Here is a 17269-nt window from a genome sequence, read left to right as displayed (position 1 = left end):
TTCCTGTGCAGTCAGGGAGTAACTGTACTTTGGCTGGCTTGTTGGAATTGGTAGGGAATACATCACTTTTATTATGAGAACCTGCATTGACATCTAATGGCTCCCTGATTTTTTTTTTTTTTTTTTTCCCCTGGACTAAAGGTTTGGACAGAATTGATTTACGGTTTGAATTGGGACCAGAGCCTACCATACGAGTAGCCCAGCAGTAGATATTGCTCACATTTGGTGTTAACATATTATAATGTGCTTTTATATTCCTTGCTGTGAAAAAAGGTAAAAGCTGGAATCTTGATCTTAAGAGTAGTAATAACTATATTCTTATTTATTACCTGTATTATTACTATTCTAGTTCCTAGTATTAATAATACATAAATGTACACAGATTTCACCCATATCATTGTATGTTTACTGTTTCTTAGTAGACATCTCATAACCCTGCTTGCCATATGATTATATATCCACCATGTTCTCTTACAGAGTATAAATTAATTTTTGCTAAAATAATAATTTCAAAATGAAGAAGTATCTCACCACAGTTCAGAACTGAATATCCTTAAAGCAAATTTAATGGCTGTTGGTCTATTAAAAAACAAAACCCAAACCCACCCCCCACCCCCCCCAACTTGTAACTTGTGTTGATAGAATTGTATTTCTTGTAAGTAAATTCAAGAACCTATAGAATATGGTTATCATTTTAGGGTTATTACACTTTTGCTATTATGGTGTCATGTGTTACTGTTTCCGTACCTACAAAATTAAATCTGCACTTAGTCAATGTGAAGTAAAACTTCTTCTAGTTTTAGACATTTTATTTGCATAGATCAAGTGTTTAAACATTCAAAATATACAAATATGGGAGGTTATAGGTCAATAATACAACCGGGATTATTTTTAAAACTCAAGTTTTAATTCTGAGAGATTTGTTATTGAATGTCTTTCTTTACACACAGCCAATATTTCTTAAAACATGTGATACCAATGTGTAATACTTTTTATTATTTAAGTAAGGATGAGATGAAAGGCTGTGATGGTTTTTGGGAAACTTTGCTGCTGTGTTTTTAGGAATAGTTGTGCGTTTGTTTGGCAGATAGTTAAAACCTGAGCTTGCACTGTTGGCTCTTCTAATGTGTAAGAAATTTGTCTAACTTTTGAGAGTCTCTTGATCCCCATGTTTATAATGCATAAACTTACTGATTCTTATGCCTCATTATTCTGCCATGCTTTATTTTTTTCAGCTGATCTCTGGGCTGTTGAAAAGTACTTTTGTGGACTTAGGACAGTCTCAGCATACTAAATTTGCCTGGGATAATTATATTTTCATAATGAAATATACTTGTATAGTTAATTTTCAAAGATAAAAACCTGATTGCTTATCTCAGCCTGACTGCTTTAAGACCAAGGGAACTGTCGTGGTTATTGAGGCTAACTTTGTGCATAACACCAGCTTTCCTAGGACTTCTCTGAATTATGTGTGCTAACAGTAATTGAATAAGAGCCTATAATTTAGAAAATCATTCCATTGTCTTTTAAGAATTGTCAGTAATGAGTAATCCACTGAAATAATTAATGAAGTATTCTAATAGTAGAATATCTGAATATCTTTATTGACTAAGATTAAAGACCTTGGAGATCTTTTTATGTTTGTAAATAATCTAAAGGTTCAACCTTTTACTCATATGATTTTGTATGTCAGAATGAAGATCTCTTGTAATTTCTTAGACTAAAGCAATTTTTATTAGATAATCTGAAGGAATTGAGCTTCATAATTTTGATACTCAATACATATCCTCCACTATTTTAATAATCTGGTTTTCTGCATCTTTGTGTTTAAAAAAAAAATAAAAATTCTTGAAGTGTGAACACCAGAACTGGATATAATATTCCAGCAGCAATCCTACAATGAGCAAATAGAGAAGTATTATGATCTCCCTTAGTATTTATTTGCCTACTCATCTGTAGTTGTCATAGCCTTAACACTGCAGCAGATGCATTTATCAAAAGTGACTGATTATCTATATTGTATTAGGTGATGTTTCCATTTATTCTTTCGTCCTTGATGTATAAATGTCGTCTTTTATCTGAGTTGGAACATGTGTAGTTTGATTGCAGTCCGTTAAACAATTGATGTAGTTTGTTCTATACCACTTATTGATCTCAGTATCAACTACAAACTTTATCTTTTTTTTTTTTTCTTTTAGTAAAAAATGTTTCCATATAAAGTCAGGAATTGATTCTTATGGGACCAGTTAGAGAAATACTAGTTCAGTTAACATACAGTTATATTTTGGGACCTATTATTTAATGTGTGCTCTATTGAATTTCTGCCATTTTAGTTTCTTAAAAACAGACTACACTGTGTGGTACAAACTTAGATGTCTTACAAAAGTATAAGTGCCATAATAACTATTATCTTCATAGGCTAAACTTGTAATGTTGTTGTAAAAAGTTAGTTTGACAAGAAGGGGAACTTAGTTGAATGGCAGTAATTATATTGTCTTCCTTTAATTCTTTAATACTCAAGTCCTCTGTTTTGCCTGGAATTGATATCAAGCTGATGGCCCATAGTTACCAAAGTAATTTTATTTATCCTTTCCAAACGTTAAAGTTAACTGTCTTCTGGAGTTCTGTGTGTTTCAGGAACGTGTTGGACTCTGCAATGGTAAATCAGAAATCTCCTTGAAAGTTCCTGTTATTCAAATGCTTTCTTCTCAACCTGCCTGCCTGAGTAGCATCTAATATGTACCGTGTGAATAGAAGATGCATCATCATCGTGATACGTCTCCCTGACTTTTCTGAGTGACTGATCCTTCATTCGTGCCGTGCCGTGCCGTGCCGTGCCGTGCCGTGCCGTGCCGTGCCGTGCCGTGCCGTGCCGTGCCGTGCCGTGCCGGCGGGGGAGCGAGGCGGCGGGGCGCCGGCGGGGCGCTGAGCTGGCCAGGGTGCTGAGCCGCCCCGGGCGCTGCCCGACACCGCTCGCCAAAGTCAGGGCCCTGGCCTGGAGAGCGAGACGGGCAGTGCCCGTGTTTCTGAGAGCCGCCAGGCACCAGGCAAGGAGTTAATTACTTCGTTACGAACAGGCGTCTACCACTGACTGTGGTTTTCACCTTTCTCGGTGTCACGTATCATTATATCCTGGGACTTGCACAGAAAATCTGTATGCATTTGGTACCTATACCAGAAGAAACTCTACTGTGAAAGAGGTTTTCCCAGAACAGCTTCTGTCTTTTTAGCAGCCCCATCATCAGAAGCAGATTCCTTGTCATCCAAATTGTATCTATACTATCCTTGGGCAAGAGATATAAACTCTTCTAATGCACTTGGCTAAAGTTTCACTATAAAGTGAAACTTAAGCAATCACTGTGTATCACAGTGAACTTTCAGGCAGTGTATAAAGGGCAAAAACATTAATTTGCCTGTAGCTTAACAATTTTCACAAAACACCGGTCTGGCCCTGAGGGAACCCTGTAAAACAGCCTCCAAAGAGGAACCTGGAAAATAACACTGATATCTATAAACAACTTCCAGCTTATTACAGATATTAGTTTCATTTTTTACCTCCATGTGCCACTAATTCCTGTGTTCTGTCTTCTTCCCCACACCACTCTCTTCTTATGTACTTCAAAGATGATTAGTGATAGCAGGATTTTTAATTATTATTAAACATAAACTCCCTTATTTTAGTAATTCATTTTTACAAATACCCCATTCAATAAGCATTAGGACATTCATTTGCATCTATAATGTAGATTGCACTACATAATAGCAATATTATAAAGAATACTACATTTCTGATTCCCTGCATTAATTTTTGCTTTGATGCAGATATACCTCAGAGTCTTGATGCAGAGCAGAAGCTACTAAGCTTTGGTGGCCTCATTAGTAATTATGAGGAAGTAGTAACAAGAACTGGGAGAGAAGCAAGCCAAAAGAGTGCCACTGCACTAGAAGATGCTTCGAACATCTGGCATCTTCCTCCTTCTCCCCTTTTCCCATCTAATTTATTTTCCTTAGGCCTTTCCTGGTGAGAGGTTTGGATGCCTTTCTCCTGTGAGGACTCAGTGGCTCTCAGGCAAGATCCTGAATTTCTTGAGATGATTGCTGTTCTGTGCAGTGCAAAGCAATGCTGCACAGGCTAGAGCAAAGAATCAGAATTAATCAGTAAGGGTATCTGAGGGAGGCAGCTATAGATGTATTAAAAAAGGCAAAAAATAGGGAATTAATTTATTTAGGCTTTGTGTATGTGAATTGGATTGTATAGTCTCTGAACACAGTGATGGAAAATAGTTTCTGTGAATTGTTTTGTTCTAAATCCATGGCCTTTTTTTGATAAATTTGCTTCATTTCTTATGTATCACCATATGCACAGCAATTTTATTTCACACAAAAAAGTAATTTCTAGTTAGTTGTTTGAACTACTTTCCTTTTTTTGAGAGTATGACTATTGCTCTATCCATGGGTGCTTTTTTCCTTCCACGTAAGATGTAAGCCTCTCACATCCTTTTTTGATTTCTCAGTTTTAAAATTGTTACTGAACAATTATTAGTAGTTATTGAACTCTTATTACTAGCTGCTGGACTGAAGCAAAGCTACTGTACTGAAGCAACTTAAAAACACTTTTTACACTTCAATATTGCAGCCTTCAAAACTTAAGTAAAACTTTTGAAAATGCACCTGACACTCGAATCTCTTATCTTGCTGTTCCCATTACTAGCTACCTCAGCTCAACAAGCTTCCAGCAACAGGCTCTCCTTTTGTCAGACTTGACAACTGATAATGACCAACAAATGGATTAAAAAGCATAGTTCTACCCTGTTTTTTTTACTACGCTGTGGGGTCTTGTGGGGTTTTAAATATTTAATAATGTGGTAAAAGCCTAGTCCTCCTGGGGGAGTAAGTTCTGTGTCAGCAAAAGTGTGCAATCACTTCTCTAGCTAAAGATGTAGAAATCTTTGTGTCATTCTTTCTTGTATGCAGGTGGTGCTAGACCAAAACTAGGTGTATATATGCTGAATGTAATTAGGAAAAAAAAAAAAAGTCTTAATCCAGTGGTAGAAATTGAACAAAAAAGCCTGCATGGTATTGCATGCAATCAGGATTTGCCTCTCTAATGTGTTTCCTGTGGGAAAGGTAGCAAAGATTAGAATTTAGCTAGCATTCAGAGATTCCTTATGAAATTACGTTGAGGAATATCCAACCAAAACCATTTAGAAAAGTGAAAAGAATGTTAAGAGGTGTGAATATCATATCAAGTGGCAACAGAATTATAGGAATTCTTGTCCCCTTTTTCATCAGTTTTACATGGTAACTTTTTTGTGGAAGGACAGTCATATGTCTTCCCAGTTGTTTTACAGCAATTGTTTGTGACCGTGAGAGATTTATTGTTAATTTCTCTTTCTAAATTAAACACAGTATTGAAACTTCCCTGAAGTAACCTAAATTAAATATGAAAATCACAGTTGTTGTGGCTATTTACACCCTTGATAAGCCTGTATATTTTTAGTGTATTTTTGAATTAAAATTCCTTTGCAGATTCCACAAGTTTTTCTTGATGGTTCTAAGTAATTGAATTAACAGTATTTTGGCATAACATCTGTCTCTGGGACAACAAAAATTATTAGAGTGTATTGCGTAAAGCAAGGCTTTTAGGCTGGAGAGGAGAAAATAAATTATCAACAGTAGTAATGTGTAGCTAAGCTAATGCGAGCTATGCTTTACATATACATGTAGGTACTTTAAACTAGCACAGCCACCTTGACAGCTATTCTACCCATTCACCGTCTCTTGGTAGAAGGATTTGTGTTGCCATTTAGTGATTTAGATTGGGGAACTCAGCTAGCTTAAAACTAAACTTTTCTGAAAGAGATAGAATTCTATGTTCCTTAGTCCAGTTCATTGTGAGCCTGGAGTGTTAAGGACAAGTTTTTGATGTGCTGGATGAATTTATTTGGGGAAGTGCACTGCTGGACCTGTTATAAAGAAGAGCTGTTCACACGTGTGAAGGCTGATGGCAGCCTTGCCTGCAGTGATCGTGAGACAGTGGGTTAAGACCTGAGGGAAGTGAGGGACATTACACTTGAGAATAGCAGACTTCAGCTTATTCAGAGAATGAATGGGTGAGCTCCTGTGGCAGGCTGCTCTGAAGTTTAAAGGAGCTGAGGATATTTTTCTACAATTCTGGTAGTAGACTAGAGTTAGCAATAAATGATGTGCTTCTATGGACTCTTAGTAATATCAGTCTGTTTGTAAAATGAATCTCCAGTTTTAGAAAAGTTTTAAAAAACTGCATGTCTGCTGCCAAAATAGGAATCAGAATCTCTCTGTCATGTGGCATAAATTGCAAGTGCAACATAAATAGGAAAAAATTTTAAAAGTACTTTCTAAACTGATTCTGCTTTTTTATTAATTGAAAGAGCTGTTGTAATTCAAGTTGCATTACTTAGCTGTGATATCATTTGAGTATGAGTATATGATGTTAAGTGGTTTTGATAACACTCTGCATTTTAATGTTTGAAAGTCTTTTACTGTAATAGCATATTCTATGAGTAGCCTAACTTTTTTTCTATAGCGGTAGGTATAATTTAAAACTTTGCATTATTACCATACAGGATTTTAGCAAAAGCAGTATTATAAGAAACAATTTGATATTTATGTAAAAATATAAATGTGGCCATAACAATTAAAACGTAATGAAGGCTAATGAATTGTCACCAAAACCAAGATGTATTTAATAGCCTATGAATGGCTCGATCTCTGTTATAGTTAAAATCGCTTCAAATCCCATACCACAGTGACTGCTGCAAGCCATGTTTCCTTTCATCTTTTATTATATAAGTTAACATTTTGTAAAAGATACATGGAAATTCATTTTTAAAAGGGTTATTATTCTGTATTTTTAAAAATACACATTGTAATAGATTTTGATGCTTCAGCTAGGGAGTATGTTTCTAATTTTACTGGTTGACAGGATCACAAACTTGCTCCGTGTAATGATACCAAATTTAAAAAGGAGTATTCTCCTTCAATCCTAAGTGAAAAAAGATGAACGAATATGGAAGATCATTGAAAGTAGCACAGTTGTAGTACAGCTGCAAGTTATTAAATGAATATAATTTCATTGCTGTTCACGGAGTGGCTTGATGCACCTTTATTAGAAGTAGAATTCAAGCTTATAATATTAGTGATTAGTATTAGTCTTTAATGTGCATGTGAAAATCTGCATTTGAATGAGAAGCCTGGTGCTGGAGGGAATAGGAAATATGGCAATTGATGGGAAGAATACTACAAATAGAGACACTGAGACTAGAGACTAAACCCAGCATAAAATGTAAGGACAGCATGTGGAAAATAGAATTTGACATAATGGAACAAATTGTTATTGAAGATCCTGAGTGTTTCTTGCATACGAGGGTATATATATCTATAGATTTTTTTTTTTCCCCAAAATAACAACCTCATAAAAGTGCCAGAAAAAAGAGTTTACTTGAGTTGAAATTGTTTGCTTTCTGTTGTCATTCCCACGACAATGAGTTAGTCCAGTTTTAGGGTTGGAGCTTCTTTTTACGTAACTGACAAAAGATTTTGCACAAGAATTTAATTCAAATCGCAGCTCATCAATGCAGATCATTTGGATTTATGGTGTTACAGAGAGCAGAATTTCTCTGTCCTCTCTCCATCTTCCCAAACATAATGTATGAATGTAAAATTCTGGAGCAGACTAAAGATCTGTATTCAACAGTGGTCATGAGTGGATGCCTAAGGAAAAGTACAAGAACAGAGAAAACATACATGGTATTTTCCTTTCATACTTTTCTGTTTTCTGTTAAGGGACTTCCTCAGCTGAATATGTGTAGTATGTATTTTCAGTAACCGATAATAGTCTTCTTTTCCATGTAGCTCTCCAGTGTCCTCCTGAACCATAGTAAACCTTTATCATTCACAGTATTGGTTGGCAAGAAGTTGCACAGGTTAGCTGCTAATTCATGAAGAACTACTTTTTCATGTTTGTTCTGCACGTGGCTCCTGCTGACCTCTTTCGATGTTTTTCTAGCTCCTTTATTGAATAAGACCATGAATAGTTGAGTCCTAGCCAACCTCTCCATGACGCTAATGATTTTGTAGACCTCTGTCAAATACCCCCCTCTGCTTCCCATCATCTCTCAAAAAAATTGTCACTCATGTGGAAATCAGTCTGTAAGACTGATTATCTTGCTCCATTTTCTGAAACTTTGAGATAGGAAGGACTAGAATTGCATACAATACTCAAAGTATCAGTGAACCATGGACATATAGATGATCATGTCATCTTTGTCTGAATTCCTAACATTTGATTTTTTTTTTAATTTCGACTGCTATGTAGCATTGAGTTGCTATCTTTTGTAACCGTATATCATAATACCATGATCTTATTCTTGATTGCTAATAGCTTCTCATATTTTTATTGAGAAGTTAGGATTATTTTTCTGACATACATAATTTTACATTTACCTACACAGAACCTCACCTACCATTTTGTTGCCTGGTTATCCAGTTCCATAAAGTCACCCAGCAGTTCCTCACAGTTGTCCCTCATTTTTTCTCTGTTTCTTAAAAAGCAAGTCACCTATTTTTGTCAGCCAACTTTTGTTACCTTTTTTTGTGTAAAGGACTTGTTCTCTTATGCCATGTCTGTTTAATTTCTTTAAAAACACTTTGTCAAATACCTTTTAGGAATCCAAATAGATTTTATTTGGATCATTCTTACCCACATGACTGGCTATGTCTTTTAAGAACTCTGAGATTTGGAAGATGGCACTTTGTTTTATCAAAGCCATGTTATTTTCTCAACTATATCACTTTTATTCAAGCATTCAGAAATTGTATTCATCATTACAGTTTCTACTAATTTGCTGGGTACAAATATTGGATTTCTAGGCCCAAAGCTTATTGGATGTCCTGTGTAACCCTTTTTAAAAATTGGCAATGTATTTGCCACACTCCAATCATTATGTGCCAGTGAGAGGTTATGTGCCATCATAAATAGATTAGCTATTTAATTCTTAAGTTTCTTTTAAACTTAGCTAAATATCATCTGACACTGGTGACTCTGAATTTTGTTTTACTTATTCCCTATTCCTTTCTTCAGTCACTTCAATTTAAGGCAAACTTTCTGATATGTTTGAAAAAGAAGTGTTTCTTTCTGGATATTTTCTCATTTTTTTCCACTGTCAACACAGATGTAAAAAATCATTGAGCTTCTCTCTTGCAGTCTTACCTTCTCTGAATACACCTTTTATACCTTGACCATTTATTGATCTTACATGTTCTCTGGCAAGCTTTCTATTCTCATTGTCCGAAGAAAGATTTTTTCATCAGTTTTAATGCATTTTATTTTTCTTCCTCAGTCTATTTTGCTTTGTCCCTGTTGTGCTTTTGCACTTACTGTAATTTACCATTTCTTTTATTATTTGTTTTTTTTCTACTTAGAAATTCTCTTAAGCTGCTGTTCCTTCATGTTGGCTTTCTTTTTACTTTTTTTCAAGTCTGTCTTAGTTGATATTTTATGCTTTGCTTCCTACTTGGTCTATGTGAGAGAGAGTGCTTGGATTGCAAGACCAAAATAAAGCAGAAATGGGAGATACGGTCAGGCAGTATCCCTAAAAAATGTGACCATGAATTATGTCACATGCTGAATAATGATCTTTTGAAGAAGGATTGTGTTGAGATATCCAAGGAATCCATTCCAAATTTGACAACAGAGCCCTTAATGATCCAGATGGAAGATCATGAGTCAGGTTTTTTATATGTGAATAATTTGTGCAAAAATATTTTTTTAGTGGAACTTGAATTAAAAATGTAAATCTTGAGCTTGATAAATGATAGCTCATCAGCCTAGAAAGTATAGCTCTCTGTGCTGCAGTGGGTATTCATGGATGATCTAGAAAAGGTGCAAATACTGAAGTTACAAGATATTAATACTGAAGTGATACAAGGGTATTAAAATTAGTAAAGTTGAAGACAGACAGGGAAGAGCTGGAGAAGGACCTTGCAACTCTGAGGTAATGATAGATCAACATTATCATAAAGCAATTCATGTAGGGAAAAATAATTTTAAAATGTACACAGTGCTGAGCTTACTTTTCTGGAATGGGGTCTTGCAGGTTCTCTGAAACTAGCAGGTCAGTGCCTAATAATAATGCTGGTCTCTACATCTCAGAGGGGATGTAGAAGAACTGGAAAAAGCACACGGTGATCAAAATCAGTGAAAGACTAAATAGGTGAAGAGGTAAACAAGGGAGCATATGGTAGCAATGTACTCCTTGTGTAGGACTAAGAGGTGAACAGGGAGCAACTGTAAACTCTTCCTTCCAGTACAAGGATTAGTGAACCTCAAATGTGACTAGCAGAAGACAAATTGGAAACAAAGATGTGCTTCTTCCCACAGCATGGAATTAAGTTACAATTTACTTGCAGTAGAGTGTTACGGATGTTAAAAGCTTTCATGGGTTCAGAAAAGATCTGATGAACTCAGAGAAAAATCTTAAATACCATTTTTGGTTCAGAAAGTGTTGTGTTCCAGCTTACTGTATCTTCAGAAAATATTCTGGGAAAGTGTGATTATGCTTTCTGTTTCCTTGTATTCTTCCATAGATGTCTGCTCCTGGCAATAGTCAGAGACAGGAGATTGGTCTAGGTGGATCTTTGATCTAATGCAGCCTGTCTGCTCTTGTGATTAGCTGTCCATGCTATCTACTTTTCTACTGTCTAACCTAATTTTTTTTCTGCTGTAAATTAAGTTGATATTTTTGGATTTGTCCCAACTTTAAATGCCTTTGCCAAAGTTCCATTTCAGTTTCTTATTACTTGTCTCCCATTTCAAACCTTGAAGGACCTCCGATTAGGAGCTCAAGTTTCAGTCACTGATGTTTGAAGCTGCCTTCAACTACTGCTACAAAGCAGGTGCATGCTCTGGCCATAGTCATCTTGTTGACTCTAAGCCCTGTACCTTGGAAGTTCCCAACACAAATGTTTTTTAGGGGCAGACTGGTCAGGCAGTCCTAGATGACCTACCTATCTCCTTTGTTTTTATGGATTGTGCTTCTAGATTCAATATTGCCCAAGCCCACGTGATCATTGTGGAATATCCTGTGAACAAGAGAAACTCCGTGGCACACTAAAGAGCTCCTCTAAAGCCAGCTCAAACTGAAGATAAAATAATAGCTTGTTCTGTTCTGCTGGCAATAGCTTGTTGTATTTTTATTTTAGCTGCCTTCGTGCCACCTTCCTTCAGCATAGTCAAGCGCCAAGCCATTTCCCACCTCTCGTGTCATTTGGCAGTTCAATGTGGCTGTCTCCAACCCACTGGTACTAGGGATGTTGACATCAGTGCTGAGTTGATCTTGGCATGAGGGTCAGCATAGGGTCTCTGTGGTTTTTCATCTTCTCTTTGTGCCTGTCTTCTCTAGCACTGTTGACCAACTGCTGGAAAGTACAATCCTTGAATATACTCAGGTGTCTCCTGCATAAACTATAATGTGATGGTGTGTCTTTCCTCCTTAACTCTTTCAGGGATTGCTGCATTGTGTGGCAGGATGGCTGTACGTTTCCCTCATCGAGGAGGCCAAAGCCTGTCAGAGTTTGGTAGACCTCCTGCACTGCGTGGGCTCGCTCAGATTCCATTTTCCTGTCAGCTAGGCTCTTTTGGAGTCATCTTGCTTGGTGTAGCAGTTACTGACCTCATTTCACAGATTGGCAAAAAGGAGAGCTACTGTCTTCAGGTATTTAAGGAGATGGAATACCTACGTATGCACAGCCAGTGCCCTCTCTTTACCACAATACTGTTGCAGATTTAGAGATTAGAATGCTAAGAGATTAGACATTACAGATTAAAAAAGGATTATTCCTCTGTTTTTTCTCCTGTTCTGCTTAGCAAACTGCCAGGCCTTAGTCATCATGTTTTTGTGATGTGCTTTATCAACTGACATATCAAGGGAATTTTCAGCTTTTGTTAGTGAGGTCCAGATCGCTTCTTGCATGGTGCTGCAGTCTGGGCACAATACAGTGCATATAGTCTTGTGGTCTGGCAGCTGGGCTGCTTGCCTGCCACTGGCAGCCTTGCTGATCATTTGAACACGATCAGTGCAGACAGAATTTTGCTATTTGCATGGCATCTGTCTGATCATCTCACCAAAGTTCCTGTGCTGGGTTTTTTGGGTTTTTTTGTTTTTTTTTTTTTGTATTTTCAAAAAAGTTAATTATTATTCCCATTTATATTTAGTTTACCCTGAACTTTACTTAATTGGATTAAGCATTCTGAAGTTACTAGCAGTTGTATGTCTGCCCCTGCATCATTCTTGCACAGTCCTTAGCAGCAGCTTTTCTCCTCTCTAAAGTGCTGTATATCTACTGCCAAAAGTTGCGTAGGCTTTGGAAGAAATTCTTCAGAGCAGTGTATTGTTTGCATTCTTGCCTTCTTTAGTTGTGTGTTGTATACCTGGGTTGGGTGTTAATGTTTTTCCTTACTTAGAAAATTGATTTATAAAATAATAGAAATAGTATGAGTGGAAAGGACAATAGTTTGGAGTGTCTGAAATAATCACTTTATCTTATTCTTTGGTATATAAAGTTAGTGACATTGACGGTAATCTATTAATATTCGAAGTGTATCCTAAGAAAATAAGTGACTATTCCAACATTTCAAAAAACTGGAAATAAAGATTTTTATTTTGCTAATAAATCCAGACTATAAATATTTGATATTATATTACTATGCCACTGTTTAAAATATCATAATTGTTTGACTTCAAGCTGTCTTTTTTCAGTGTTCAAAACCATGCTTCACTATTCACTTAACTCCTTTGCAATGAAAATTTTGCAAGGATCTTGGAAAACAATTAGTGTAATGCTGCATAATTTAGGTAATTGCAGAACCACCTTTCCATTTCATGTTTAAAAATATTTTTCACTTCATGTAAGTGATCAGAGAACTAGTTTCTTTGAAGACTTTTATGACAGGTAAAACAACTTCCTATAATAGCAAAAACCCCTGCTTCTAGTTCCATTTTAGGTTTGTTGTAAATACCACAACAGTTATAGTAAATGTAAGACAACACGGAAATACAGCTTTTTTTTTTTTTTTAAGACGCTTTAAGGGTTTTAAAATTATTTTTTAAGTAACTAATAAGGTTTACAAGCCTCTTTCTGATTTGGAACTCACTCTGAATTGTGGGGGAAAAAAAATTGAGAATAATACAGTGTTATTTGGAATGAAGTTAACCTCTCCAAAGGGTTAGGTTTCCACATTAGTATTAAAGGCTCTGCACCTGAAGCTGTAGTTCAACAACTGGTTTGAGTTGCAAGCACCACCAGCAGTCCAGCCCTTCCCTGTTTCCCACAGCCAACTTCCATTCTTCCTCTTGTTCTGACATAAGTTTTTGTGCAATTGTGTGACAGATAGAATTAGGAAATTAACTCACTCGGCTGAAAAATATCATGGATTGAATAGAGTTTTTGGTTTATGACTCATTCTAATTATCCCTGACCAAAAATTTCTGATTTTCTGTAGGTAATAAATTACATGCTGTGTTTCTCATATGAGCCACAACCCTATAGTCTCTCCCTGTCGTGCACATACCCAGGTGTTTCCCTTTCTTTATGGCAAGGTATTGAGTACCTTTTATCTCAGTGGGTCTAATCAAGAAACATAATGAAGTTTACTTCAGTGCAATTGCTTTCAAGTTCAATTTAATTCAAAAGTTGCTCATTCTATTTTGGACTTGAAGAGGGGTTTGTGTGCCTAAAACTTGTTGGGTTTTGCCACCTGTATCAGTCGCTTTAGTAAAAAATAATATACCGCTTCCATAAACTTTGTCTCACTTGGATTTTTGTGACATTTTGGTGCTGAATTCTCTTGCAAAGTAGAAATAGTGTGGTAGCTTGAAATATGTGATTTTTAAAATAAGACTGTTATCTTGAAACTAAATGTTATATTTTTAACTCTGTCTTCAAACTGAGGAAAATATTGTCACTTTTGTAATAACAACATAGCTGTAAGTGCAGAAGTTGCCAGAAGGAAATCTAGACTCTTTGGCAACAGCACACAAGACAGTTGGAATCTTTTCACACCTGGAATCTGCAAGTGGTGATGAGTATTTTGGCACCCAAGAGCTTGAGATAGGAAAACCTAAAATGGCGTTGGTTGTATGTTGAATTTTTAAAAAGATTTTCTCACACCCAGTACAGTTGGAAATTTAGGTTAAGGTCTTAAACGTAGTTTTCTCCTTGACATGCTGAATGATGATTTTCAGGACCCCAGCTTCTAATGAATGCATTTAGAAAATACTCAGATTGTAAGTGTAGGATAGCTTTCTAATTTCTATATTCAAATAGACACACTTAAAACATCTCTGGCCTTGACAATTTACAATTTGAACATGCTTCTTAGCCTAAGAAAGTTGACTTTACCATAAATGTGGTGGAATTAGGACCTTCGAACATTTCCTGCCCTGATTTTCTCTTTATGCTGACTTGTTAAACTTTTATTTGTTCCTTTAAGTTCTTCTGCTCAAAAGAAGAAAGTACAGAAGTGGAAAGCAACTTTGGTAGATTCCAGTTAATTTACTAGTGTCTTAAATGAACTGAAGGCAGACAGGTAGAGCTCCTAATAAACCTGGAGAGTTCCTTATAGCAAAAGGTTGATATTATTCCCCAAGGGAGGCCACAAGACACATATTTTTCCTTTCTGTGGAACAGAAGTAATCTTCTGTCCTTACTTGTTTTGTCTTGAAACTTACAGTACCTCCATTCAGCCAAAACTCTGTGCTGCTTTCTCAACCTTAGATCTGGATTTAAACATCTACAAAGACTGGTAAGCAGAGATTGTCTTCAATTTAGGGCCACCTCTACATGCACTCATACAAATTACGTAAAATGATTGTCTTTGCTTGCTGAGCTAGAATCAGCTTTTACAAAATTGATTCTTTTTTTTCCTGGAAGGTTTGAGTTGTTGTTTTCTAATAGCAAATGATCTTTTAGTATACTTGGTTGGGGGAAATTAAAGAAGTCTTTTGCAGGGGCGATATGTCATTAAGTGGATAGAAGAGTTTTAAACAATGGATGCTGCTTGTACAATATTAAATTCTGGGTATAAGCACTAACCCTCCTTTACCTGTTCTTTTATTATACTGTGATCAGTTCCTAGGCAAAGGCTTCTATTGTGGAACAAAGTCTGTACTCATTCTGTTGTTCTAGTTATTCCATGACCTGTCACCTGGAAATAAATTTGACAGAGGGCTAATTGTCTTTAATTCTGAAAATTCTATTTTACGCATTTTCTCTGATCTGATAAACTGGTCTGATAAGGAAACTGATGAGCTAATGAATATAGACATTTATGAGATATATTGCAATTGAAATGGCTGTTAATTATAAAGAAGTGTTCGTTACACAGAAAATAACCATACTGCCATCTATAAAACTGCACTGCTAAAGGATTAATCTGTTGAATAAGTAAGGGAAAGCTTGCACAAAACCTGTATGTCATTAACTATTCATCTGCTTCAGTGGGATACAGACATGCTGGAGCTTTCTTAAATTGTTTTAACAGCATTATGGGCTGTTAAAAAGCTATGCTGAAAGCAACATATGGCTGTATTTCAGTAATACAAATGGGACTGTATGTATTTTTATGAGTCTTTTATTCATCTGTAGAATTTATGGGCCAGACAATCTTAATTCAAGTCCTTCAAAATTTAGAGAAGTTTCAGTTTTGTCCTGAGCACTACCTCCAAAGAATGCATATTTATGTCTGTTCAAAAGTGCTTTAAATGTAGTCCTCTCCAATAATGTCCCTTTTTTTTTTCTTTTCTACATGAATGTGGAGTAGGTGATCGTAACCTAAATTGCACTTACGAGAATATGTGTTTTTTGTTAATAGGTAAGGAATATAAAGATGTTTATCCACTGCAGTACATTAATTAACAGATTTTCAGTTATGCAGTGTTAAGGTCATTAGAGAACACATCAGAGCAATAAAACCTAGTCTAGATCAGATTGTGAATACAGAAACCATATTCTCACAGCAGTGCCTGAGTGTAAGCATGGAGGTGTATAAGCATCTGATAGAGTTGCAATTTAGCAAAAGTATAAAACAGCTTCAGACTGAAAGAAATAAAAAATTCATCTTTTTTCCATATTAGGTATTGGTGTGATTGAGTGTAATTCAGTGTTGGTGTCTAACTCAGTGTTGCTGCACTTGCCACAAGAAGAATGTGGAGCAAGGAGAGGATTTTCAAAGGAGGACCACATAAAAGACATGTGGGATAGGAAGGAAGGCTTATAGCTTAATTTATTAATTTAGAGGAGGTTAAAAATGTGGTTAGATGCTTAAATGAAGTGAAATTACTGGGAATGGCATTTGGTTTTCAAAACTGTAGCAAAGTCCTGGGGTAAGAAGCTAAAATTAGACAGATTAAACCTTGAAACAAAGTAAGTCATGCTTCCTGTGAGGAAAGGGACATGCTGAAACATGTTACCAGTGAAGATAGGGGCTCTTCATCATTTGGACTCTTACTTATTAGCGTGTGCTAATTCACTCAAGGGGCTGAAATGATGTGGCCTGATCAGGTAAAAGTTTGGGCTAGTTTCAAGCTTTCTGGCCTTGAAACTTGTGACCAAATCCTCCTGCTACTTTATTTGGGGTCTTGAAGAAAACAGGATTCTTCAAATTAACCTCAACTTGTTTGTAAAACTTGCATTTTTCAAGTAAAATAGTGCTTGCAGTTGATTATTAAGCTTCAGGAGGTGTTTAGCACCTTGCCTTCAGGGGCTCAGTAGAGAACTTTTGCGTCCCGTGCACGACAGTTTAATGGGTCCTGGGATTTTGGTGCTTTGAATACCAGTGCCTGATGATGTAGAATAGAATTTATTGCTTTGTAATGATAGAGGATGACAAGAGATTTAACAAGGAATTAGTGTATTGGAATAAGATTGAAGAATTGTGTATAAATGAAGATTGTGTTACCGTGGCCATGCAGATATTATCTACAGTAATACGGTACTTCTGTGATAATTCTTAAAGTATGGGATGGTTCTGTGGATATATGTGTTGTATCATTGAGTTCTGGTCCAGTTACTGAAGCTCTCTTAGAATGCTCAAGAATCCATGAATTAATAGCTCTCAGAAATGTTTGTCAGAGCTGTGACTATAAATTGTAATTTGAAATGTATTTTTTAAAAAAGTATCGAATCAGGTATCAAGGCTGATAGCAGTATTAACAAAAACCTCTAAAACTGC

The 17269-nt window shown here is 36.1% G+C and overlaps 1 protein-coding gene across 4 annotated transcripts in view; it reads left to right on the top strand.

Annotated features, from left to right (window-relative positions):
* Nucleotides 1-17269, top strand: part of TTBK2 (tau tubulin kinase 2) — a 105050-nt gene that overhangs the window by 7684 nt on the left and 80097 nt on the right. Inside the window, exon 2 of one of the 4 annotated variants that reach the window (XM_054828656.1) lies at nucleotides 11545-11753. The exons of 2 other annotated variants lie outside the window; for them this stretch is intronic. The gene's annotated coding sequence lies outside the window, so the exon portion shown is untranslated. Of the gene's footprint in view, nucleotides 1-11544; nucleotides 11754-14787; nucleotides 14843-17269 lie in introns of those variants that run through there. One more of the 4 variants, XM_054828657.1, reaches the window with a different exon arrangement.

The sequence above is a fragment of the Grus americana genome, chromosome 5 (assembly GCF_028858705.1).
Source record: "Grus americana isolate bGruAme1 chromosome 5, bGruAme1.mat, whole genome shotgun sequence".
Taxonomy (NCBI): Eukaryota; Metazoa; Chordata; class Aves; order Gruiformes; family Gruidae; genus Grus; species Grus americana.
Note: the sequence above shows the minus strand (reverse complement) of the source record. Positions and strands in the feature narration are given on the sequence as shown.